This window comes from Rhineura floridana, chromosome 4 (assembly GCF_030035675.1).
Source record: "Rhineura floridana isolate rRhiFlo1 chromosome 4, rRhiFlo1.hap2, whole genome shotgun sequence".
In the NCBI taxonomy this organism is placed as follows: domain Eukaryota; kingdom Metazoa; phylum Chordata; class Lepidosauria; order Squamata; family Rhineuridae; genus Rhineura; species Rhineura floridana.
In genome coordinates, this window is record NC_084483.1 from 64,441,984 (window position 1) to 64,468,964 (window position 26,981).

The 26,981-nt window shown below is 42.3% G+C and overlaps 1 protein-coding gene across 4 annotated transcripts in view; it reads left to right on the forward strand.

The window, feature by feature from the left end:
* Positions 1-16,254: 16,254 nt before the first annotated feature.
* The window catches only part of TTK (TTK protein kinase), a 50,872-nt gene continuing 40,145 nt past the window's right edge, over positions 16,255-26,981 (forward strand). For 2 of the 4 annotated variants that reach the window (XM_061623198.1, XM_061623201.1), the window contains exon 1: positions 16,718-16,802. The gene's annotated coding sequence lies outside the window, so the exon portion shown is untranslated. Of the gene's footprint in view, positions 16,687-16,717; positions 16,803-26,981 lie in introns of those variants that run through there. The other 2 variants (XM_061623199.1, XM_061623200.1) reach the window with 2 other exon arrangements.

Here is a 26,981-nt window from a genome sequence, read left to right on the forward strand (position 1 = left end):
TTACTCCCAGGTAAGTGCAGTTAGGAATGCCTAAGAATGTGAGAGACTCTATCAGGGAAGCTAGAGCTAGGAACGGACTGCCTAAATTGTTAATTCTAAAAGATTAAGTTTGTTTTACAAACTTAAATGAAGTTCAAGCCTCTTGTGGTCTCAGAGAAGACAAAAGAAGGCAGGGAAATAGAAGCTTAGTGATGTGAGATATGGGGGGCAGCTTCTGAGGCAGCCTTTCCCAACCAATGTGCCTCCAGATGTTGTTGGACCACAACTCCCATCAGCCTCAGCCAGCGTTGTCAATGGTCAGGAAAGATGGGAATTGTGGTTCAACAACATCTGGAGGCACACTGGTTGGGAAAGGCTGGAGGCTCACACTGTAATCCTAAAAATGTCTAGTCAGAAGTAAATCCCACTTCCTTCAATGGGGCTTATTCACAGGTAAGGGGAGTTAGGATTGCCTAAAAAAAGAGTGATGTCTGTCAGGCAAGCTAGAGTTAGTCATGGACTGTCTAAATTGTTAGGTTTTTTTTAAAATCAAGTTTAGCTTACATTCACAGTGCAATCCTAACCATACCTACTCTAAAGTAAATCCCATTCAGTTCAGTGGGACTTACTCCCGGGCAAGAAGGGTTAGGATTCCAGCCCCATAGAAGAAACAGTTTGGGGAACCGAGAAAGGCAGGGAAGACAGTTTGTCTATGTGTCTGCTCACAGTACAATCCTAACCATGTTTACTCAGAAATAAGTCCCAATAGGGTTGAGATAGGATTGCAGCATCACTTTGAGGAGAATGTAGGAAGAGGTGAAAGGACAACAGAGAAATAATGAAGAGAGAAAAGCCGGGGGTGGGGACCCTAAGACCCTGAAGCAGAGTTTGCATGGCCCCTGTGGGCTCAGACAAGTGAAAATTGCAATATTGAGAGGTGAAAAGATGTACCAGTCACCTAGTAAAGGGGGTGAAGAGAAAGACTAGGAATCTGAAATCACAGTGCAATCCTAACCATGTTTATTCAGAAGTAAGTTCCACTTAGATAATAGAGCTTACTCCTGAAGTGAAAGTGAACATAGAATTACAGCCTTTAACTTCTAAATTCAATTCTTTCCTATAAATACTAGGTGATTTATCAATAAATATTAGAAATTTTATAAGTCTGTTAAATGTTCAAATGTGACTCTTGTTGCTTGCTACAGAGTAGCACAGCTACTCTTCAGGACTGTGCCACAAATAGATTCTAAAAAAGTTTGCTTTAAACTTGTTCCAAACCCCTGTGGCATGTAATGGCTGCAGTCACAACTGCAATAACAGATTAACTTAATGGATAGGTAGCTCAGAAATGAGTTACCAATAAATAATAAAAACTTTGGGTAACAGTTATCCTTTGTGTCTTAACAATATAATCCCAAGCAGTTTTACTCAAAAGTAACTTTTACTGTTCAGTGGAACTTACTCTCAAGTAGGGATGGGTGAGAATTTCGATTCAGTTCACATTTCAAGCAGAATTTATCAAATTCACAGTTTCTGAAACATAAGAATAATTTAAGAATAATAGGCAATGAAAAATGCAATATTTTAATAGCTATAATTATGATAGTTACAGAAGTTGCTATTTTCTTTTAAAAGTTGGTGTTTTGATTTTAAAAACTTAAAAATCTGCAGGAAAAATGAACAGTAAAACTACATTCCCCTTTCTGCCAAAACTCTTTCTGCTGAATGTAAATCTTGACAGGAAACAATTTCAGGAAGTATAACAGACCCAGCATGCCTTGCCTTGTTGCCATTAGAAGGGAATTGCTTCAATGGTGCATTTAATAAGTGTCATTGAAGCCATTTTCTTCTCCTGGCAGCAAATGTATATATAATGGAGACTGTACACTCATTGAATGTTACACGTGAATAACTGTATGAGTGTACAACTCAACTACTTGTGTACCCAGATACATAGACTGTACACTTGTTGAATGTTATATGTGAATAACTGTACGAGTGTACAGCCCAACTACTTGTGTACCTAGGTACACAGACTATACACTTGTTGAATGTAATGCATGAACAGGGCCTTCATCTTGGTTAGTTTGAACTCTGATTTGGATGATGCACCAGTCAGTCTAGTGCATCTAATGGGCTGTATTCAATTTAGCACTAAGTAAATAGTTCTGTCAGCACTATGTGGAGGAGGGGGGAGAAGGCCTGTTGTGCTAGTGCAATTTTTTAGTTCAAGTGTGGGGAACCATTTGCCCTCCAAATGTTGCTGAACTACAGCTTCCATCAGCCCCAACAAGCATGGCCAGTGGGCAAGGACTGATGGGAGTTGAAGTTCAGCAACATCTGGTGGGCCAAAGGTTCCCCTCACCTGATTTAGTTGAATACCATCCAATAGCTTTATGTATATCACTGTCATTCTTGGGGCATTAGTTATGAAATTGTCTAAGCATGGGAGTTGTATAATACAAGAAAAATAATGTGCCTTTTCCTTACATAACCTTTACAGGAACATGGATGGGCAATTCAGAAACAATTTAGGCCAGAGTACTTGAATATCAGTCATACATCTATTCACTTTGAAGTACATAATTAATTTCAATGTACCTTAATTCCAAGTAACTTACTGATGATCACAGCCTTACACTTTAAGCCGAATGGAAATTCTTCTCACTATTTTCACTGAAAAAATGGGGTTGGCGCCACCATCTAAGGACAGCAAGCAATTAGCATGTAGCAACTGGGCATATGCATCATGATTTTATTTATACAATTTCAAACATTCATTCATTCATTCATTACATTTATATACTGCCCCATAGCTGAAGCTTTCTGGGCGGTTTACAGCAATTAAAAACAATAAAAACAAATATACAAATGTTAAAACACACAAAATAAAAACACAATTTAAAAAATTTAAAGACAATTTAAAAACACATGCTAAAATGCCTGGGAGAAGAAGAAAGTCTTGACTTGGCGCCGAAGATAACAGTGTTGGTGCCAGGTGCACCTCATGAAAAAGATCATTCCATAATTTGGGGGCCACTATTGAGAAGGCCCTCTCCCTTGTTGACAGACTCCCAGCTTCCCTCGCAGAAGGGACCCAGAGGAAGGCCTTGGATGTTGAGCGTAGTGTACTGGTGGGTTCATGTCGGAAGAGGCGTTCCATCAGGTATTGTGGTCCTAAGCCATGTAAGGCTTTATAGGTTAAAACCAGCACCTTGAATCGAGCTTGGAAACATACAGGCAGCCAATGCAAGCAGGCCAGAATCGGTTTTATATGTTCAAACCGTCTGGTCCCTGTTATCAATCTGGCCACTGCATTTTGCACAAGCTGCAGCTTCTGAACCATCTTCAAAGGCAGCCCCACGTAGAGCGTTTTGCAGTAATCTAACTTTGAGGTTACCAGAGCATGAACAACTGACGCCAGGTTATCCCTGTCCAGATAGGGGCATAGCTGGGCCACCAACCAAAGTTGGTAGAAGGTACTCTGTGCCACCAAGGCTACCTGAGCCTCAAGTGACAGAGATGGTCTAGAAGAACCCCCAGCTATGAACCTGCTCCTTCAGGGGGAGTGCAACCTCATCCAGGACAGGTTGAACATCCATCATCTGGTCAGAAGAACCACCCACTAGCAGCATCTCTGTCTTGTCTGGATTGAGCCTCAGTTTATTAACCCTCATCCAGTCCATTGTCGCAGCCAGGCACTGGTTCAGCACATTGACAGCCTCACCTGAAGAAGATAAAAGGAGAAATAGAGCTGCGTGTCATCAGCGTACTGATGGCAATGCACTCCAAAGCTCTGGATGACTGCACCCAATGGTTTCATGTAGATGTTGAACAGCATGGGGGACAGAACTGACCGCTGTGGAACCCCATACTGGAGAGTCCAGGGTGCTGAGTAATTTTTCCCAAGCACCACCTTCTGGAGCCGACCTGCCAAGTAGGAGCGGAACCACCGCCATACGGTCCCTCCTACTCCCAAGTCAGCCAGTCTTCCCAGAAGGATACCATGGTCGATGGTATTGAAAGCCACTGAGAGATCAAGGAGAATCAACAGAGTCACACTCCCCCTGTCTCTCTCCCGACAGAGGTCATCATACAGGGCGACCAAGGCTGTTTCTGTGCCAAAACCAGGCCTGAAACCCGACTGAAATGGATCCAGATAATCGGTCTCATCCAAGAGTGTCTGGAGCTGGCCTGTCACCACTCATTCCAGGACCTTGCCCAGGAACTGAACATTTGCTACCAGCCTATAGTTATTAAGATTTTCTGGGTCCAAGGAGAGTCTCTTCAGGAATGGTCTCACTACCCCCTCTTTCAGGCAGCCAGGGACCACCCCCTCTCGCAGAGAGGCATTAATCACTTCCCTGGCCCAGCTGGCTGTTCCATCCCTGCTAGCTTTTATTAGCCAAGAAGGGCAAGGATCCAGCACAGAAGTGGTTGCACGAACCTGTCCAAGCACCTTGTCAACATCCTCAAGCTGCACCAACTGAAACTCATCCAAGAAATCGGGACTAGGCTGTGCTCTGGATACCTCGCTTGATCCACCTGCTATAACACTGGAGTCTAAGTCCTGGCAGATGCTAAAGATTTTATCCTGGAAGTGCCTAGCAAAGTCATTACAGCGGACCTCAGATGGTTCAACCATGTCCTTGGGACAAATGTGTAATAGCCCCCAGAAAATTCTGAAGAGCTCTGCTGGGCGGCAGATTGATGATTTGATAGTGGCAGCAAAATATTGTTTTTTTGCTGCCCTCGCTGCCCCTAAATACACTAAATACCAGTGTGTAATTGCATCCACCAGGAGTTCGTCTCCATCTGCACTCAAGCTGTCTCCTATATTGTTTCATTGCTCTCAGCTCTGGGGTATACCATGGAGCCGTACGAGCTCTACACAGGAGAGGGAACTCTGCAGCAATCATGTCAACCACCTGGGTAATTTCTGTATTCCACAGTTCAACCAGGGTTTCGACAGGAGCGCCAGCCCTATCAGCCGGAAAACTCCCCAGAGCCCTTTGGAAACCATCCGGATCCATTAGTCTCTGGGGGCGGACCAACTTAATAGATCCCCCACCCTTGCAGAGGGGAAAAGCCGCTGTAAGTCTAAACTTCAGCAAGCAGTGATCTGTCCAGTGATCTGATGTAAGGCCCCCCACATTCAGATCACCATCTCCATGTCCAGTTGCAACCATTGTGACCCTTATTGGTCAGGACTAGGAATGCTTGAGGAAATGGTTGCTTCACATGTTGAAGTGAATTGACCTGATCTGCTCCTCCTAGGCTAATAGGTCAGAACAAAGTTATCCTCCAGATTTTTCATTTACACAAGCTATCAGTTACCTGAATAGTTACAGTGCCTTGCAAAAGTAGTCAGACCCCTGACCAATGCTCTCATATTACTAAATTAAAAATGGTACATTGTAATTTCGTTCTGTATATTTGGAAACACTTAAAATTAAAATCAATTATTGATAGGTGACATTGGTTTTATATTGGGAAATGTTTGTAAGAAGCATAAAAAACTGAAACATGTTGCTTGGATAAGTATTCAACCCCCACACATTAATATTTGGTAGAGCCACCTTTTGCTGCAATAACAGCTTTAAGTCTTTTGGGGGTAGGTATTTACCAGCTTTGCACATGGTGTTGGAGGGATTTTGCCCATTCTTCTTGGCAAATTCGCTCCAGGTCGTTCAGGTTGGTTGGATGTCACTTGTGAACCACAATTTTAAAAGAGCACCACAGATTCTCAATGGGATTGAGATCAGGACTTTGAGTGAGTCACTGTAGGACATTCACTTTTTTGTTCTTGAGCCACTCCAATGTTGCTTTGGCCTTGTGCTTGGGATCGTTGTCCTACTGAAAAGAGAATTTCCTCCCAAGCTTCAGTTTTTTAGTGGACTGAATCAGGTTCTCTTGCAGTGTTTCCCTGTATTTTGCTCCATCCATTCTTCCTTCCATTTTAACAAGATGTCCAGTCTCTGCTGATGAAAAGCATCCCCACAGCATGATGCTGCCACCACCACTGTAGGGATGGTGTGTCTTGAAGAATTGGCAGTGTTAGATTTCCACCACATATCGCGCTTTGAGTTTTGGCCTAAAAGCTCTATCTTGGTCTCATCTGACCACAAAACTTTTCCCCTCATTGCAGCCGGGGCACTCTCATGCTTTCTGGCAAACTCCAGATGTGATTTCAGATGGTATTTTTGAGGAATGGCTTCTTTCTTGCCACCCTCCCATACAGGCCAGTGTTAATGCAGAGCTCTTGATATGGTTGACTGGTGCACCATTACTCCACTCCCAGCCACTGAACTCTGTAGCTCCTTCAAAGTGATTGTTGGCCTCTCTGTGGCTTCTCTCAGAAGTCTCCTTCTTGTTCGAGTGCTGAGTTTTGAGGAACAGCCTTTTTTTGGCAGTTCCTGGGTGGTGTGATGCAGCTTCCACTTCCTGATTATTGATCCAACTGTGCTTACTGTGATATCTAAAAATGTGAATATTATTTTGTACCCTTTTCCCAATATATACATTTGTATTACATTATCTCTCATTTCTGTAGAATGCTCTTTGGTCTTCATTTTCCTTCAGATCCACGGCCTGACCAATGATCTTTCAACAGTCTGTTTTTAGGATGTTTTATAGTGTTTTTAGTGCTTTTGTGTGATGAGCCATGCAGGGAGGGAGCAGATAGATGACGGTGAAACAGATGAGGAGGACTTGGACTGGGAACCCAGGGAGGGGGCAGGCAGTGGGGTGGACTCACAGGGCCTCCCAGCCCCCATATTTGATAGCTCAGCCTCCTCAGCTCCAGACCCCCCTGTGGAAGCACCACATGGCCCATCAGACGCTCTTCAATTGGACACGTACCCGCTGCCCACTCCAGAGGCTCAGCTTTTCACTCAGATATTTCCCAGCCGAGCGCTGCCCAGCTTCCTACACCCTCACTGTTAGCAGCTCCCCTCTGTCGGAGGGTGAAGTTGAGATCAAACCAACTTTGCCCCTTGCCCGAAGGCGCAGGAGGCAGGAAGTTCAACAGTCAAAGCTGAAGTGGAGTCTTCGGTTGGGAGCGTGATCCAAGCCTACTCAAGCTGACTCAGGGGCGGAACCCGTTGCAGAGTCAACCTCTTATAGTCGTGGTCATGGTTAGTCAGTGCTAGAGCAGAGTGGAGTTCCTAGAAAGACTAGTTACGTTAGTGAGGCGAACTGCTTTGGATGTATCTATTACTTTAATAAAAAGGGAAAATATAATAATAAATAATAAAAAGTATATACACACACACACAAACAAAACAAAACAGTGGAATGGTTCACAGGTGGAGGCCAATGATAAGACAATTGTGTCCTCGATGGGGCAATTTCTTTCATCTGTGTAAACTGGGAGCTTCCACAGCACAGGAAGCTGTGAATACTTATGCAAGCAACATGTTTCAGTTTTTTATGTTTCTTACAAACATTTCCCAACATAAAACTAATGTCACCTTAAATTAACAATAATTTTGAATTTCAGTGTTTCAGAATAAAATATCACACAGAACAAAATTACAATATACCATTTGTAATTCAGTAACATGAGAGCATTGGCCAGGGGTCGGAGTACTTTTGCAAGGCACTGTATACAGTATTTACAAGGCAGTCTGAGGACTGCCTTTAAAGAAGGGGGTGGAAACCTCACCTCCCAGGGATGAATGCAGCTCTCCAGGCCTCTCAATCTGGCCGTCAGGACTTTCCCCAGGCAACACTCCTCACAAAATCATGCTAAGTCTTCTTAGGCTGCACCCCTCCTTGTCCCTGCTCCGTGCCCTCTTTGGGTGCCTAGCTGGAAAGTGTCCTTGAACTGTGACAATGCCTCTTGCTTGCCTGGATGGAGAGTAATGCGTAGAAAACCTCTGCCTTTTACATGGGAGCAATGTAACAAAAGGTACCAAAAAAGAGTCACATTTATTGCTCTGCCTGCTTTTGCCTCTTGTCCAACCCACTACTGCCATGCAGTGCCTGGAAGGTTCCCCATGAGGCAATGGGGCCTTCAGGCTGAAGAAGATTCCCACTCCCATTTTAAAGATTTTTAATTTTTTTAAAAATAGTTGAAACAGCTGCACTAAGCAGCTTCAAAGTATGTCTGCTGCAGCAGCCATGTTCAAAGTGGGGCAACAAATCCCCTGGAAGCAGCGGTACATATAGAAATTGTACTCCCTCTCCAAACAAGATGACTGCCTACCTTGGTACATTCAGATATATTTTGTACTGAGGTACTGATGTAAAAGCTTTCCAATTTCCAAATAAACAGCTTCTTGAAAATTACAGACACCCCAGGCAAGTCCCCCAAAACACAGTCTCTGATTTTGACCAGTTTATGTGATACCTTGAGAGTTATCTACATTTATCTATGCATGTATCACTGAGAGCTGGGTGAGTGAGTGGGTCTGAACTAACTCAGTTGTGCCCACACGAGTGTTTGGTGCAGCACCATGCCAGACCAGGGAAGGTTGTCACCATTGCCCATAGGAATTCCAGCATCTTCACCAGGAACCTCTTGACCTTGAGGCAGGCTTAGGGGGTATGCATCTGGTGTTGGGCCAGAGAGACAGTTTAGAGATGCTGCTGGTGCACTAGCCACTTTGCTGCCCAGTAGCTTCCCAGAATGACCTGGCTGAGGTGGACTTTTAACACAGTGTTTGTGGACTCAGGACAATAGTTCTTGGTGATTTTAATATCTACCTACAGGCTGCTATTGGGCCAGCTCAGGCCTTCATGGCCTTCATGGGGCTGTCTCAAAGCCATTGGTCCAACATATCAAGCAAGGCATACCCTCAACTCTTTGCCCTGAGTTACATGAGGGCTGGTCTGGAGATAAGGGGAATGCAATGAATCCTATTGTTATGGTCTGACCACCATCTGGTGAAGTTTGGATTGGTGACAGCAATTCCCCTCTGTAGGGGAGGTGGACCCATTTGGATGGTTTGCCCTCAGAACTTGATGGAAGCTGATGGATTTCTATATGCCCTAAGGGATTTTCCAGCAGAGAAAGCTGACAATCTTGTTGAAGTCCTGATCTTGCTGTGGAATGGCAAGATGAAATGGGCAGTTGACATGATTGTCCCCAAGAATCCTCTCTGGTGTTGCGGAGCCCATTTGGCTCCCAGGTATTGTAGTAAGCTACGGCGTACAAAGAAAGCCTGACAAAGTTTAGAGCACAACTGGTGCTAGTCTTGCTCTGAAGCTGGGAAGTGTGGGAAGTGAAGAAGGTATACTTTGCAGCTTAGATTGCATCAAGCAACCAACCAGCAGAGCTCTTTCGAGTGGTCCAGAGGTTGCTGACCCCCACTGAGGGGGAAGGACCTCTGGAGTCATCTACAACTTGCTGTGATCAGCTGGCTACACATTTCAAGGATTAAGTCATTTGACATTGGAGACAGCTTGATCCCAGAGCTGTTGCAGACCTGACTGAACTGTTCAGTACCACAGCCTGGGATGTGTTGTGGTAAACTGAAAGTCATTCATAAACTGAATGAAGCCAGACAAGGTCTGGCCACATGCTCTCTTGACCCCTGTCCTTCTTGGCCTTACCAAAACTAGCAGAGGGGATGTGACTGGTTGAGGCCAGAGTGTGATTAGCACTTGTGCAAGCAGATGGCCCCTACTGCCTTGAAAGAAGCAGTGGTACAGTCATTCCTAAAAAAGTGGGTTCTGGACTAACTACTGGCAATTACTCTTTTTTCAGGGAAGGTGACTATAGTTTGCTGGCTGACCTTGGGAGAATTACTATTTTGGAGAAAGCCCTGAAATTAGGAATGACTGGGCAATCCATAATAACTCAAGAGTCATCAAAGAGTAAAAAAATATTCTTAGGAGAAGATAGATCAGTAGATAACATATTGATACACCAGCAAACTATTATATGTAGTGACAGTATTGAACAACATATACCGTATATATATTGACCACTGAAGAAGAACCTTATAGGTAGAAACGTGTTTGGTCCACAATATAACTGTTTATTACACAAGACTTGATTTGTCACATTATTGCTGGTTGTATCACCTGATATTTGGATATAATTCCACATTAATGTTCACAATAATGAGAGTATTCATTGGCATACATATTTGTTGTTTTCTGTAGCTTTACATACCATTTTTCTGAGGAGATTAAAGTTGAATATTCTTTTTCTATTTATTTTGGCATTATATTTTCTAGACTTACACATACAAACCCTATTTTGTGTTGTTATTCATTTCTGGAGATTGGGTATATATTTCCTTGTTGTTTTATCTGAATGTGGATTATAAATATTTCAATAAATAAATAAATGATATGGATTATCTAGACCTTCCAATCTAGGTTCAGGTTTGGTTATGGAAACAAATCAGCCTTGATTGCTCTAATGAATATCCTGTATTGAGAGCAGGACAAGGGGAGTGTAACTTTACCTCTTCTCAGTATTCATGTGGCTTTTGTACCACTGACCATGGTATCCTTCTAAACTGGCTCCATGAGATGGGTTTGGGGCCACAGTGTTCCATTGGTTCTGGTCTTACCTGTGGGGATGAGTCCACAGAATAGTGTTGGGATGCTTTTTGGATCTGGCACTATTTCATCCCCAACACTGCTTAACATTTACATGAAACTATTGGGAGTAGTTATTAAATTTGGGGAAAGGTACCATCAATATGCTGATGACATTTAGCTCTATTTCTCTATAACATCTGAATCAGGAGAGGCTGTGCAGGCCGTGAACAAGTCTCTTTCCTCAAATTATCATATGTCATGCACGATTCGCTGCAGAGAAACTTTTGCTCCTGCTCATATGTAGGGGCTCCACATGATTGGGATGCCAGGTTGAGCAGGTATCTTAATCGCACAGCGCTCCTATACATGAACAAGAACCCACACATGTGGGTGATAGTCAACTTATGATTTACTCAGAGTAGAGCTATTGAAATTAATAGACCTAACTTAGTCATGTTCATTCATTTCAGTGAGTTTACTCTGAGCAAAACTTAGTTGAATACCACCCTTTGGGTTTCTCTAGACATCTGCTTGCAAACCAGTTGTCTCAGGAAGAAGAAATGACATTGGGGACATGACTAAAAGTGCAGCCCCACTTCAAAATAAACACAGTCATGCCCTACACATGGGTAATGTGTGAATAGGGCTATATGACACATCTGAAACTGAGACAAGAGAAACCGAAACATTATTGTAGGGCTCAGCCAAAAGTCCGTTTTCAAATTTCCACCTTGAAATATGGGATGGTGAGACGTGGTAACTGAAACAGTGTGTGTGACTTTGATATGAGAATGCTTTTGTCAGCGTTCAGTTTTGCCCAACCCTGACACCCGTGGTCTCCTCAGTTGAGGATCAGGATCCCCACGTAGATCTCCACACTACCAGGGACCCTGAAGAGTCATTGGATCTGGACTTCCCTGCCGCAGGAGTGAAGATCCCCGCATGAGCTGCCTTGGTTCTGGGCCAGTTCTCAGATCCTCCAGGCCTGCAAGAGGAGATGGTAAGCCAAGCAGATGCTTCTGTACTGCTGCCAAAGCACCAGGCTAGATGCATGTGAAGCTACTCAGGAGGAAGGGATGTGTATGGCGATGCTGGTATCAGGGCCAGCCTTCCAAACTAGCGGCTGTTGACTGCAGACAGTTTTGAAACGTTTCAGGGGCAGCAAGCTTCCTTATGAGACCCTTTTGGTGGTTGCCAACCAAAAGCCATTAATCCCCCCCACAAATGCAAAGGCAAACTTACCTAACTCACACTTTCCAAAACAATATGCAAACTGAAAGTTATTCTTCAAAATGCTCACTTCTCTCAATCTTGCAATGCAGTTCTTTGTGCACAAAAATGTATATATTAGTGAAAACAGTATACAACAATGCATTCTATTAAAGGAAATTGCTTTGCAAAAATGTGTATATTAGGCAAAATTGCTTTGCAAATATGTGTATATTAGGAGAAATTCACACTAAAAGGCTGATAATTTTCATGAGGACTTTTTAAATTACAAGCTGATGTGGAAATGGGGAGAAACATATCCGCCCATACTGGACAGAGTCTAACATGTGCAAAAGCTTTGTGCAAGCGAATCATGATAAATGCTCAATAAACAGGTCATCTAGTGGAGCTCTATGAATCTTAAAATAGAGCAAATTAATCTGTTGCAGAGCAAAGTGTTGTGAGGTGGCCAAGTTAGGTGATGACACCAAATCATTCAGGGTGGTAAAAGCAAAACTGATATTACAAAGAGCTCCTTAAGGATCTCTACAAAGTTATCCACCCTTCACCAGAATGTTCCAGTAAAAGCAAACTTAAGCAGTTCCAACCATAACCCCCAAACCAATAATCCATAAAACACATTACAGGGAGGACCCCAAAATCAATTGTTGAATTTTTAAAGGCTAGGGTAAAAAGGTGCCTCTTCAGTAACCAACAGAAACTGTAAATATTGGTGCCATATGCACCTCTCTGGGGAGGGTTTTTTGGGGGGCAATCACCAAGAAGGGCCCAGTTTCACATAGAGTTGCTGTCATAATTGAAGATGGTGAGGCAAAGAGCACAGGAAAAAATATAGTTGCTATCACAGTTGAAGATGGTAAGATAGGCAAAGAGTTAGTCAGACTTTGCCTCCCTTACATCACATGTGGGCTACAATCACGGTCTTGGTTAATGTTGCAGATAAACCAACTATTGACAAATTACTGATAAATTTGCATGATGGGCATACAGACTTCCTGTGTGACTTTACTTTTTTCCATACAATTGTATACAGTGCATTTATTTAAAAAGTTTGTGCTGATTATTTGGTTAAAGTATTGATATCACATCTAACACACGCTAGGTGTGGTGAATAAACTTTTGCAAGATTCTACTATGAGTATAAGAACATGCCAAACGGATGTTATGTTGAAATTAGAGTAACGTCCATGGTCAAATCTAACACACTTTTCCACATAACAAGTCCAACATTTAGCTGTTTCACACATTGCAGGTGTGTGCCAGTTACACCTACCTTAATGGGTGTGTCAGCTACCTTAAGGTGTGTACTTGTTTGTAAGGATGATTTTGTATCCTGACTTCTGTATTAATAGTCACCTAATCTTCCTCTACTGGAGTGGCTTGTGGCAATATAGTCAGAAGAGGATCGGTGTTGATTATGCAAGTTGTATGCTATGACACTGGCCTTTGATTTTGAAATTACTTGAATAAGAGTGGCAATTTAATTATTTGCATTATGTGAAAAGAGCACAATTGTGATATCCAAGTCATCTGTTGGTCATGAGTTAAGATTAATAACTGGAATGAACTGTAATTAATTAAACTTTTTATTCTGATAAGTGTTATTCTAAAGGAGAGGATTCAAGAATAGACTCATCACAGATATGGCTTGCCGGATCTTCTTAAGATTCTTAAGTATTTACATTAGTTACTAGGCTATGTGCATTATAAATCTAATTCACTAGCAAGCACCCTTTTGGGATAAGTTACCATTTTATCTACTGTATTAAAAGGTATTGTTTTGGTATGTATTATAGGATTAAAATTGAGTTAGTATTTACGGTTGGTGATATATTCCTCATTTTTACTACATTGTTTATATTATTAACATGAAATAGTTTTTTCTTTTATGTACAGTAGCGCCTGCTTTTTGGCGGCCTGCTTTTCGGCGTTCCACTAATCCGGTGGCTTTCAATTAGAGTAACGCCCCACTCATACGGCACTTGTTTCACTTTTACGGCATTTTTTCAGGCATCAGGCACCATTTTATTGACGGAGTTCCACTTTTCGATGGATTTTGCTTTTAGGTGGAGGTCTGGAACATAACCCACCATATGAGTGGGGCCCTATTGTATAAGTCAAATGCTCCTGCATTGTTATTTCAAAACTTTGTTTTGTCTAAACAGGTTACGCTCAAGTCTTAGTGATTTCAGCAGTTTATGCACTTGCTTGAAAACAAGCCCCACTTTAGTCAGTGGGAATTATTTAATAAATAATAATAATAAATTTAATTTATGTGTCGCCTATCTGGCCAGTGGCCACTCTAGGCGACGTACATACAATAAATGTGGCAGAATACAATACAAAAATACAGTGAAATATATAAATTATAAGAGCAAACAATACATAATAGGAGGCATTTAAAACAGAAGAATATTAAGCCTCCCCAGAAGTCCCGAAAGCCTGCTGAAAAAGCCAGGTTTTAAGGCCTTGCGGAACATATTCAGGGAAGAGATGTGCCAAAGATCTTGTGGGAGGGAGTTCCAGAGGGTGGGGGCCGCCACTGAAAAGGCCTTCTCTCTAGTGCCCGCCAACCTAGCTGCTTTGGTTGGCGGGACTGAGAGAAGGCCTTGTGTGGCCGATCTTGTCAGGCGGCATGATTGGTGGCGTTGTAGGCGCTCCTTTAGATAAACTGGGCCGAGACCGTGTAGGGATTTAAAGGTTAAAACCAACACTTTGAATTGGGCCCGGAAAACAACTGGAAGCCAGTGTAGATCGAACAACACTGGCGTGATGTGGTCCCGGCGACGACTGTTTGTGAGTAATCGAGCCGCCGCATTGTGAATAAGTTGTAGTTTCCGGACCGTTTTCAAGGGTAACCCCACGTAGAGCACATTACAATAATCTAATCGAGAGGTGACCAGGGCATGTACTACCAGTGGGAGCTGATGAACAGGAAGGTAGGGTTGCAGCCTACGTATAAGGTGTAGTTGGTACCAAGCTGCCCGGCTCACAGCCGAAATCTGAGCCTCCATGGACAGCTTGGAATCAAGTACAACCCTGAGGCTGCGGACCTGGTCCTTTAGGGGTAAACTCACCCCATTGAACTTCAGGTCAACGGTTCCCAACCTTCTCTTGTCCCCCACAAGCAGTACCTCGGTCTTGTCGGGGTTCAGTTTCAGCCTATTCCTTCCCATCCATCCACTCACAGACTCCAGGCACTTGGACACGGTCTCCACAGCCAACTCTGGTGAAGATTTAAATGAGAGATAGAGCTGAGTGTCATCCGCATATTGGTGACACTGCAGCCCAAATCTCCTGATGATTGCCCCCAGCGGCTTCATATAGATGTTAAATAGCATGGGAGAGAGGATAGAACCCTGTGGCACACCACAATTGAGAGGCCAAGGGTCTGAAACCTCCTCCCCCAATGCCACCTGTTGGTACCTATCAGAGAGAAAGGAGCGGAACCACCGTAATACAGTGCCTCCTATTCCCAATCCGTCTAGGCGATATAAAAGGATACTGTGGTCGACAGTATCAAAAGCCGCTGAGAGATCGAGGAGGACAAGGAAGGTAATTTCTCCCCTATCTAATGCCCTCCTCATATCATCTACCAGAGCGACCAAGGCTGTTTCAGTTCCGTGACCAGTCCTGAAGCCCGATTGGTATGGATCTAAGTAATCCGTTTCATCCAAGTGTGTCGACAACTGATTGGCCACCACTCGCTCAATGACCTTGCAAACGAGCAAACATGCTTAGGGCTATGATGTCAGAGACCTTCTCATATGTCCGTGAATGTTAAATTTAAACAGCATCCGTACTTCCCACTCAACGTAACCTGCATGGCTTGTGGTAGATCCAGTCCTTTTTTTGGTAAAAATGAGGTGTGCAATACTCATATCTTGATGAAAGTGCCATGGGTGCCTGCACAAAATGGCTGCTATGGGCAGCAAACCCCCCCCAAAATGCTGGTACTCCATATGGGTGAGTACTGTCGCACAAAAACCCTTGAGTACATCCTACATATATCTACCCAGAAGTAATTTCCATTGAGTTTGGTGGGACTTACTCCCAGGTATAGGCTTGCAGCCTTAAAACATCCAAACAGTTTTAAAAAACAAAACCTGCCAAGGAGTTTAACGTGAGAACGTTTGTTTCCTGCTCGACTTCAAGATCTATTGTTGATCTTCCCCTCCCCATATTACTTTTCTTTTAATTATAAAGTCAAAACTCTGGAAATTGTATAGGATGGCGCTGTCAGTCAGTTCCTGAGCACCTCTCTACCAGGCACCAATATTTATCTTCATTCTAGAAAGGAAGGGAAGGAAGCCAGACGACTCGTAAGCAAAGCAGCTTGAGGAGATTCTGTTCCTCGCAACGCTCCAGAAACGAACAACATACACTACTAGACACTAGTTTCTAGTAGCGACGTCTTTGATGTCACGCTCTCCGTCGCTTTCATATTTTGTTACCTCACGTTCCGAAGGGGGGGAAGGGGCGGGGCTTCTGGCTTGCGGCTTCCATGGCATCAACCCTTTGCCGCTCTTGTTCTGTCAAGTTGAATTGAATTGGGTTGAACTGACCAAAGAATCCGAGCCGGAGGATTGACTCGTCACTATAGCGCGCGCCCCACCAGCTTGAGTTCCCCCTTCCGCGGTAGTCAAAGCAACAAGGGAGGGAACTGCAGGTTATGTGTGTTATGTATTTTTTCTTTCCTACCCACCGCCCCGCCCCTCCAGATTTTCAGGCCATAGGAAGCCGCTGCCGTCACTTTGCAGAGGTGAGGGGAAAGAGCGTCCGCTGCCTTGCCAATCAAACGGCACGCCAATTGAGAGTTAGACGCATCTCTTTGGCGTTTACTGATTGGCCAATCACGAGCTAGCTGTTGGCTGGTGACGAAATTCAAACGCAGGAAACTGGTTCCTTCTTCCGTACCACCTTTTCCCCCAGCGTTCCAGGAGACACGGAAGGGAAAACAAAATATAAGCTAACCCGGTGAGTCTGGCCTTACCCGCTTACTTCCCGGGGAGGGGGGTGTTGTTCGTGGCCTAGCGGCGCCCCCGCCGAAAAGCTCATTAGCCTTAATCGGTCTGCGGCTGTTTCGCTCAACGGTTAGGAGGCTGCTCTTCTTCACGGACTCCGCGCGCCGCTTTTCTCTCCTGGAGAGTTTGCTTCTGTCTGCGCATGTTGCTCTTTTTCCTTTCTTAGTGACGAATTTCGATGTTGTCTGTTCCCCGTGGTGTAAAAATGGCACATGCTTGATCTTGAAGCCATGGGCCTTCCATTGAGATGCCACAATGGTTGGGATTGGGTATTCATTTTGAAGATCTCGGTTTAAGCAGCATAATTTGCACATGATGCCAAGTAGATCCACTGCATTGCTATAGCTAATTCGCTTATTATTCTAGCAGGATTGTAGTCTTGAAAGTGTAAGAGGAGAGGAAGAGTTCCTCACAGCCTGGCTCATCTAGGAAGAAAACTGCGTATCGGGGATGGGACTGTATTAGTCATTTCCACCAGACCTTCTTCCTAGACCTGAACTTAGTGTTGGCTAGGAAGAAAGGGACAATAAGTATGTTCTTGTAGTCAATGGAAAAGTTCAAAGTATCTAAACACAGTTGACTGACTTAGAGCAAGTTGCTTGAGGATTTGCTAGAATGTAGTACAATTGTGCAGATGAAACCAAAGGTTAACTAATTGGTACAGTGGGGTTAGGATAGCCAGTGATAAAAGTTTCCTTGCAAATAGCTGTTATGCAGCCTAATCCTATAATTTTTGATTTCCTTATAAGTACAGTAGGGCCCCACTCATACGGTGGGTTATGTTTTGGACCCCAGCTGAAAAGAGAAAACCACTGAAAAGTGGAACATTGAATAGAATGGCACGCAACGCCTGAACCCCGCCATAAAAGGCTTTAGTCTGAGAGCTCTTCCAGACGACTTTAAAATGTGTGACACGCGCGCTATGTGTGTTTATTATTTTTCAGTCGTCCAAATGACATCGCGCGCTGTCACGCATTTTCGCGGGTTAAATCCGCTCCTTCCAGTACCAGCAAAAATGTGATTTGCTGTTTGAAATCGGGAATCATCACTGTGCCACAAAAAAGCATTTTTTTCCATTGGGAAACAGCAAACAAAAAGGCAAAGTGAGGACTATCAGCTGACAAACCGAATATGGAAACCGTGGATTATCCCGCTCCATTTGGATAAGGCCTGGTTGTGTGTAATTGAGACCGCTGCATTAGCGAAGCGCCTTAAAGCGAAGTGCTGTAAAGCAGGGCCCTATTGTAAGGCCATTGATCTAAGTGGAATCATAAAGATGCATAAGATAGTAGTCTAAGCTATTCTGGAGACTATGTTGGCTGCAATATTAAAGCATACTTCTGCAATATTGAAGCATACTTCCCATTAATCAGTGGAATATGCTTTTGGACAAGCGTGATTATGATGGGTCTGACAGCTTCATTTGAAATACAGCTGTATTTGCTGGTTGTTGGAGAATTCATTCAGTATGAAAGCAATGTTGAAAATAAAATGCATTTTGCCACTTGCCTGTGGAGAACAGCATTGACCCAATTGGATAGAACTAGGAAAGCAGCTATCTCTTATGGCAATGCTTTTTTCTGATCTAGTATTGCTGTACTTTGGCCTTTGGAAACCAGAGATTACTGCCCTGATACTTTAGGTGCTGTGTCCAACTACAGGGGAAAAGGCTGTGATATTTGGCTGCTTTTCCTGGCTACTGCAAGTCTGCAGCAGCAGCTGGGATAGATCTATGGTGTATTAAACATTGTGCTCTTTTTCTCTTGAGCTGGAAATAACATTGCAGAGTTATCTTGTCTGACAAAATGCTGCTGTGCTCTTGCAGCTGGTGACGGAGCACTGCAGTACTGACTGTAATTCAACAATTTACAAGTGTTGCTAAAGATAAGAAAAGGTCTACATAGAGTCAATGCAAAAGTGTCACATGAAATTTGAATATTCTGGTGTATATTCTGTGTGTACATTCTGTAGCACTTCAGATTTACAGAAGTTGATTAGTACAAACTTATTGTTCATATAATTTATTGTACTCTGACAAAATGGATGTGGAATTTATAGTTTCATCCCAAAGGGTAGGGAAAAATTGCTCACTTCTCCAGCAAATAAACTTCAGCATTACACTGTTGATAACACATTGCAGTCATATACAGAATCACTATATGAGTATGGGATATAAGAATTGGGCTGGCCACTCAAAGAGGTAAATGAATGATGGGTAAAGACAGACCTACAGTTTCAGATAATGAGCGTAGGGCTGGTTGAACAGCTGTTTGTCTAAGGTCCTGAAAACCATATCCATGTAAGATGTGGATTAGAGTCAGCTCTTCCCCCATAGTGACAGAAACAGAATGTTCACTTAGACTGCAATCCAATATACACTTATCTAGGAGTAAATCCCATTGAACCCAATGAAGCTTTATTCTGAGTAGACATGTACTGGATTACAGCCTTAGTGTGATGGGAGTGGGTTTAGGCTGAGCAATATGAGGGGCTTCCTTGAGGCTTTAAGTTAAAAGCTGAACTCCCTACTCCCAAGATCAGAAACAGTATTAGGTCATGCACTTCCGCTTCCATTGACAGGGAGCATGAGACTGTCCAAGTAATAAGGAGAGCTGCCTTTGTAGGCTACTGAGTACCCATTGTGTAAAACAGCAATGTGGGTTTTCTGGAAATTTTTCTGGAAAACTTTGCATCAGAATTTGCATCAGATTTTTTTTAGTTTACATGAAGATTCAATTTGAAATTTTAGCATGTTTATTTACTAGTGTTTACTAAATGGAGCAACAAACTTTAAATTGCCAAGGTTGACTAAATTTGTATATGCAGTTGGCATCCACTCATTGTTACTAATTAACTGATGAAATAGAAATTTTTCCCTGGAAAAATAAAGCATTGGAAAAATTTCTGCCCCATAGCACTGGCATAAAGTGAAAGAAGTCTCTGCATCGACACATTCATTACCTTCCTTTAAAGAACTTATGAAGATCACTGTTGAATCCCTGTGTATCCCAGTGGCCAACCAGATGCTTCCAGGAAGCCCCCAAGTAGGGGATGAGGGCAACAGTCTCCCTTCCCTTGCAATTGTTTTGCAGGAAATTTTATCCAGTGGAATACTGTCTCTGAATCTGGAGGTTTCATATAGCTGTTGTGACTAGCAGCCATTAATAGAACTATCTCCTATGAATTTTTCTAATTCTCTTTAAAGGCATCAAAGCTTATAATCATCACTATATCTTGTGGCAGTGAATTTCATTAATGTTTGTGTAAAGAAACACTTTCTTTTGACTGACCCAAATCTACCACCTATCATATTTATTAGATGACCCAAAGCTCTAGTATTTTGTGAAAGGGTGGGTTGATTAGGAGGGAATTATGTGTCTACTTCCTCTACACCAGTGGTGAGCGGACTTCAAACTTTGCTTTTTACTAGAATTCTAGAATTTAAGTAGGAAAGTTCTTTTGTTTTTGCTGTTGTTAGAAAGCTGGAAGTTGGAAACCTTTGCTGATGTAGGGATTTGCCAGTGGATCCCAATCTTCTTCTTCCCATCTCTGCTGTATACCATGTGTAATTTTAAAAAGCTGTCTACACTTAAATGCCTCCCCACCCACCCACCCACCCAAACGAAAAAGCTCCAAATGCTATGCCACTTTAAATATCTGTGGTGGTTGAGATATTCCTTGTCTTGATAAAGCCATAAATGAATAGAATCATTAATAAATTCTAATTTAGCAATTTCATGCTCTAGTTTGTCTTTGAAATCATTTTGTTGGAGAATGGTGACTCTTAGGTCAGCAGCAGAGTGTCCTAGAGCCGTGGTTCCCAGACATTTCCCCCCCAGATCACCTGAAAATTGCTGAGGTTCTTGGCAGACCTCTTAATGACTTCTCTGCCTGTTTAGCACTGTGGTAGATGATGAAGTATTTTTTTAAAAATAGGGAATTCAAATTTTAATACAATAAAACATATTAAGAAATAAAAGGAGCAATACAATTAAAATCAGTATGAATGTTTTAATGTGATGGATGGGTCTACTGTGTTAAACAAGGTTCTTTGATGTTTGGTGTAATGTTTGTCAGCCTGAGTCTTAAGTCAGATTCAGCATTCATCCTCTTTTCCACACTTGGGACTTTCCTCTGTCTAGCTGCCAGCTGTGACTTTATTCCTCTGAGGAAGGCAGAGCCTCCTCCCCCATCACTTTCCATCCATCTGACTCACCTCTGGGTGCTTTCTAAGAACAATGGAGCAGGCCCTGCACCCATTGTTCTTCACAAACACACATAATTTTTCACATGCAGATAGTTATTTTGCTCTGCAGAGTTGTTGCTGTGGACCATCTGAATGAAGGTCATTGGCTCCTGGTAGTTCATGGACCACACCTTGGGAACCCCTGAGGTACGGTTGCAGTGCTTTTCCATCGGTTTTTGAATGCTGCAAGTCTGATGCGTGATGTCTGTCCATCTTTGCTTTTGCATGGGGATGTATCTCTATGTCTTCCATAGACAATCAAAGGGCACTTTTGGTAGTTGATGACTTACACTATAGCATGGAAGGTAAGAAAGTGAATGAGCCCCTATGGCAGTGTGGCTGGTGGTGTGACATAATAGTGTTGTCTAAGTGGATCTGGAGACAGAGTTGGCATCTAGATTTGTTATAGAACCTAGTCTTTTGGCTGCCAGTCTGGCCTTGTCAATCTGTTTCTTCATTTCATTGTGTTGGAACTGTAATTTTAAGAAGTATGTTGATATGTGTAGTAATCAGTGCGTTCCTGATATAATGAACTAAGTAGTGGCGGCTGGAAAGTGTGGACTGTTCTAGACTCAGGTTGTGGTAAGGGGAATTTTTCTTAAGAGGCTTCTTCCACAAGGGCTTTCTTTCCCTGGGTCTAGAGTAATGATTACATGATGGATGTATCTCAGGCAAAGCAGAAACCTGTAGGAAAGGATATAAGGTCATGAATATGTTGGTATACTAGAGCCATATTGATTTATTTTTGTAATTGATTTTCCACCATTTGTCTGTAGAACTCAGGATGGGTTACAACAATATGACACAGCCATTGGTTTTGTTTTCATTCACAACTATGATTTGTCCAAATCTAAAATAATTGTTTTGTTAGATGTACGGTGGTATCATCAGCAGTGATATTCTACTGGCTTTTAGTTGGTCTTTCAGTGAAAAGTTGGTGAAAAGAACCTTTATCCATGGCTTCCTAGAGAATACCATCTTGGTGATTGATTGTGGATTGTAGTTTCTGTAGTGCCCTGTAAATAATTAAGTGTAACGGTAACATAGGACTTGAGGATAGAGTTCATATAATCAGACAATATATGGAGTCCATTTAACAAGATATCCTGCTGTGATGTTACCCATGTTCAAAACAATGAATGCCCATTGATGTCTGTTTTGTATCTTTTGGATAGTAAATGGAAGATTCTCCAGTTCAGGCTTCTGCAATATGTTGGTGTGGACTCGTCCTTACATATCTACAAGAAATTCCCTTTATCGGGTTTGCATTTCTTTCTTGTATTCTTCATTGGGTGTGAGGATGGTGGCCTGTAAACTGAAATGTTTGTTGGAGAGTTACTTCTCAGCTTCTCACATGCAGTTCAACTCATTAATAACAACCATATGTTGACCTCTTTCATTATGTTGATAAATTGCTTCTGTGGTTGGCAACAGATGCTGCATGGCTTGGATAGTGGCAAATCATGTTATTTGCTGATCTTGATTTGGGCATGGTAATGTAAGCACTCTAGGTAAAAAACCCCAAGTTTTATATTGTGGCTATCAAGAACGATCCTTGAAGAATTTTTTCTGTGACACTGAGCAGATGACAACAGTCTCAGTGCACTGTTCAGAGGAGTGCCAGTTTTCCTTGAGTTGCAGGTAGTGGAAAAAAGCCTGCAGGTAATCTGCACAGAGCAAATGTTATAGACTGTAGGTACTATGATCACCCGACTTTTGATATTTTTCTTCTTTATCCATTGAAATTGATATCTGCAGTGCCAAGTAAGGAAGATGCAACATGCATCAGTCAAAATCAGCTTTAGTCCTTACAAGTTTATACCATGATATATCTGCTTATGATACAATATTATTTGTTTTTTGTTGCAGCAATCTAACATGGCTACTACCTTGGAATAAAAAAATGCAGTGTGTCATCAGGAAATGTGCCAATTGAAATTTAAGAAGCACTTACTTGCTTCCAAACTCTTGCAAGTCTCTATTTGTTCAAGATGTTGGGATCATTGGAAGCCAAGGGGTGGTGTGGTGAAGAAAAAAAATTTATCCGGTGTAATCGGTGGAACAAATTTAGCAAAATCTTCAATTGCCAATGGGAAAAGTTGTATAACTTTCTGCTATTGCAATAACAAATGACAGAGTCTTCCCCTCAGCTACACATGAGTGAGACTTGGGGCACTGGATCTGGTGTTAATGTGTGCTTCTTAATTATTGGGTGACAGTGTGGAAATTCCTTGCCTGTTAAGGGCTAATCTGAAATTAGCTATCTAATCTTGTTCATTGGGGATTAGTTTCAAAGGATTATTTAAAATCTTTCTACTAACACTGTAGGATTTAGTGCTCAGTGGGTACATGTGCATCTGTATTAGAAAATGAATGTATAAATTTATAGTTGACACTTACCTTCCATTGTTTTATTTCAAGTTGCCCTCGAGATGCTCTTTATTTGATTGTCAGGGTTATTGTTTCCCTCCCAGCCTGAACTGGATACAGTTCAGTGTAATACTTTATTGGCCAACAAGTTAAGCTCATTCATGCTCTGGAGATTGCCTACAACAACAGAATCTCCTGGCTAACTCCCAGAATTTAAACTTGAACTTTGATCTTATCAGCTTTGGCTATTTTATCTAATTTTCTGAAAATATTCCCATTTACCTCCGAACTCTTTAGTTCACACTGAATGCAGGCCTGTCCAGTTTGTGACCAACCAAGATAAATGCAATCTACAAGGCGCTCAACAATCCTCTAACCTCTGATATGAAACCAGGGGTGGTGCTCAAGCACCTGCCAGGCTGCCATACAGAGCTAAGGGGCTGCACTTAGTTTGGTGGATAACAAGTTGTATAGTTTAAGATTTTACTTAACAGGCCTATTGTAATTGACAAGATGTCTTAAAAATAATTCCCACCCTCTTAGTTTTCACAATCATTGCTTCTTGGTTGGATTGCACTGCATGATTGCAATTTCTTTCAAAACTGGAGTCAGAATAAATTAAATAGTTCCCTAAAGACCTTTTTTCCAAAGTGTAGCACAAGAGAGAAAAATCGAATGTTGGAGGACTGCCTGGTCCATTTTGAAGCTTTTGTTTTGCCTTTTCTGGGGAAGGGTTGTAGCTCATTAGTAGAGTATCTACTTTGCATGCAAATCTGAGGTTCCATCCTTGACATCTCCAGACAGAGGTGGGAATGTCTCCCCTGAAACACTGCAGAGCTGTTGCCAGTCATTGTAGACTTCCTATATCATTGTTGCCCAGAGAAAATAATTGTGCCAAGGCACAGTGAAGCATTGGAGAGAAGAAGACAACATTGTACAGTGTGAAGTTTGTTATATTCCCATACTTAGGCTTAGGTTTGAGGATCCTCTGCAGCAGTTTTTAAAGTAGAAAGAGGTGGGAAGAAGTGTACAGAATTCAAAATTGAAAGCAGCAAAGCATAAGGAGATTACATTCTATGTTAGCAGTAATTTGGAAAGAATGCCTGCTAGGGAGGGACTTGGTACAAAGTAATAGAAATGTGGTGTAGGTATTATTGCCATCCGGAGACCTTTCCTCTTTTGAAACCTAATCTTTCTGATTTTCAATCTCAATCCCTCTGTTTTAGTTGGGAAAGGTATTACTGTTACTCCTAACATTCTCTTCCAGTTCTGCAATATGTGGAAGCCAATAGGCCAAATCCTCTTAAGCTTTTAATAAGTTACCTTAAAAGTGGATCTGTTAAGGTGTACTGTGAATGAGGCAATATCTCTAGCTGTGCCTAAGACACTCCCTTTTATATAAAACTGTAAGGCTGATAGCATCTGCTCTTAAGAATTTGGCTTCTCATAATTCACAGGTATGCCACAAATGAAATTCACTCCCAGTTACCATCAGACCTTACTGCAGAAATTGAGTTATTTTGCTGTATGAAGGAGTTAAGCAGCCCTTGGCCTATTTTGCCACTAAATCAGGATCCAAGTCTATGCCCTATTCCTGTAAAAACTTGCACTTTGCAAACTTAGTTTCCTGATAAACAAGGCTTAATTGAATATACAACTTAATAATTTGGTCCTAACAGAAAATACTTGGTTTGCAAAGAGGTCTACAAAACAAATCTGCATATGTAGAATGTATAGATAACAGTGTGGTGTAGGAGAGCAGTGTGGTGTAGTGGTTAGAGTGTTGGACTACGACCTAGGAGACCAGGATTCTGATCCCCACACAGCCGTGAAGCTCACTGGGTGACTGTGGGCCAGTCACTGCCTCTCAGCCTCAGAGGAAGGCAATGGTAAACTATCTCTGAATACGGCTTACCATGAAAACCCTATTCATAGAGTTGCCATAAGTGGGGATTGACTTGAAGGCAGTCCATTTCCATTTCCAGATAACAGTAATTCAAGGGACCAAACCATAATGCTACATGAACTTACTTTCATTTTATTCCTTTCATTTCATTTCCTCTGACAATAGTGAGAGCCTTTCTAAGGGATAAGAAACAGTGTGTACTTGGTCTGCAGGTCCAAAGGTATAAATGATAGGTGAGCAAAGATATATTCACTCATAGGCAAAAAAAAAACCCCTTGTGGTTTAAGAACATGCCTATAACCTAGAGAGAGCCAGTGTAGTGTAGTAGTTAAGGTGCTGGCTATGACCTGGGAGACCAGGGTTTGAATCCCCACCTAGCCATGAAGCTCACTGGGTGACTGCCTCTCTGCCTCAGAGAAAGGCAATGGTAAACCCCCTCTGAATACTGCTTACCATGAAAACCCTATTCATAGGGTTGCCATAAGTTGGGATCGACTTGAAGGCAGTCCATTTCCATTTTTCATAACCTATAGAAACTTTAAAAAGCGGGGAAATCGGACAGCTATAGTGAACGCACCAGGGGAACAGAAGACCTGACCTCCTCTGTACTGCTCTACAAATCTGTAAAAATGCAAACACAATTTGGGTTAGTCTTTCACAGTCCAATCCACTTCCAAATACTAGTTAGCAATGTCAGTTCCCTGAGTACTGGTCTCTATGCTGTCAAAAAAGCACCACACTCATGAGAAAAGGTATCAGAAGATTTTTTTTAATGGGGAGGGTAGTTTCTAAGGTTTCCAAAAATTAAAAATCTGTTGGGAGTTAAAAAAACAAACAAACTAAAGGGTGGGGATTCCCCTACCATAGCGTGCTTGATAGCCACAGAATACAGACTATGGGAGACACAGTGGAAAACCAGGTGAGAGGTGGAATGGAATGGAGTGTCCAGAACAGAAGCCATCCACTCTGTAACATTTTGTTGCAAGTCCCTTTTCCTCTCTTCTATTACTGATAGAGAATTCTCAAAGCATTGCCAATAGTGAGTGCTGCAATCAGAAGAAATACCTCTTAGTGAGCAAGAAGATGGAATGTGTGATCCCAGCTCAAAACTTCAGCCATAAGCTTGCTGTGGGTGGCCTTGGTTGAGCCAGTGCTGTGGGAATCAATAAAAAAGGGGGGAAAGGATAAAACCCTTATACTTTGTAAACTGCTGTAAGAAGAAATAAGCTTCCCCATGCAGCTTCTGGAAGCAATCACTCGGGGATTGCTATCAGATTTTGGCTTCTCCCAGTGATTGTAGTGCTTTTGTGGGTGACTTATGTTGACACACTGGCAGACTACCTGCCCACAGTCAGTTGTCAATCTTGTTAGTCCCAATGCTGATTGCTTGTAATCTTAAGGCGTTAGCAGGTTGAACAAGAGTTACTGTGCAGCCCCAATTATGCTAGTTCTAAATGCTCATGATAATAGGTGCATCCACTATGAAATACTTCCCATTTACTTGCAGGTTTGTGGCTGGGAAAGCTAATATCTAGAAGGGCCTTAATTCTCAACAAGTGCAAACAAGGCCCCATTATCCTTTTCCTTCTCTGCTGATGTCATACTTACCAATATAGATGCCATATTTGATTTACAAGCCCCAGGCATGCTAGATGTCATGTGGAATACTGATTCTATGACTTTCATAGAAGGTTTCAATAAATATCACTTACATTTGGAATAAAAT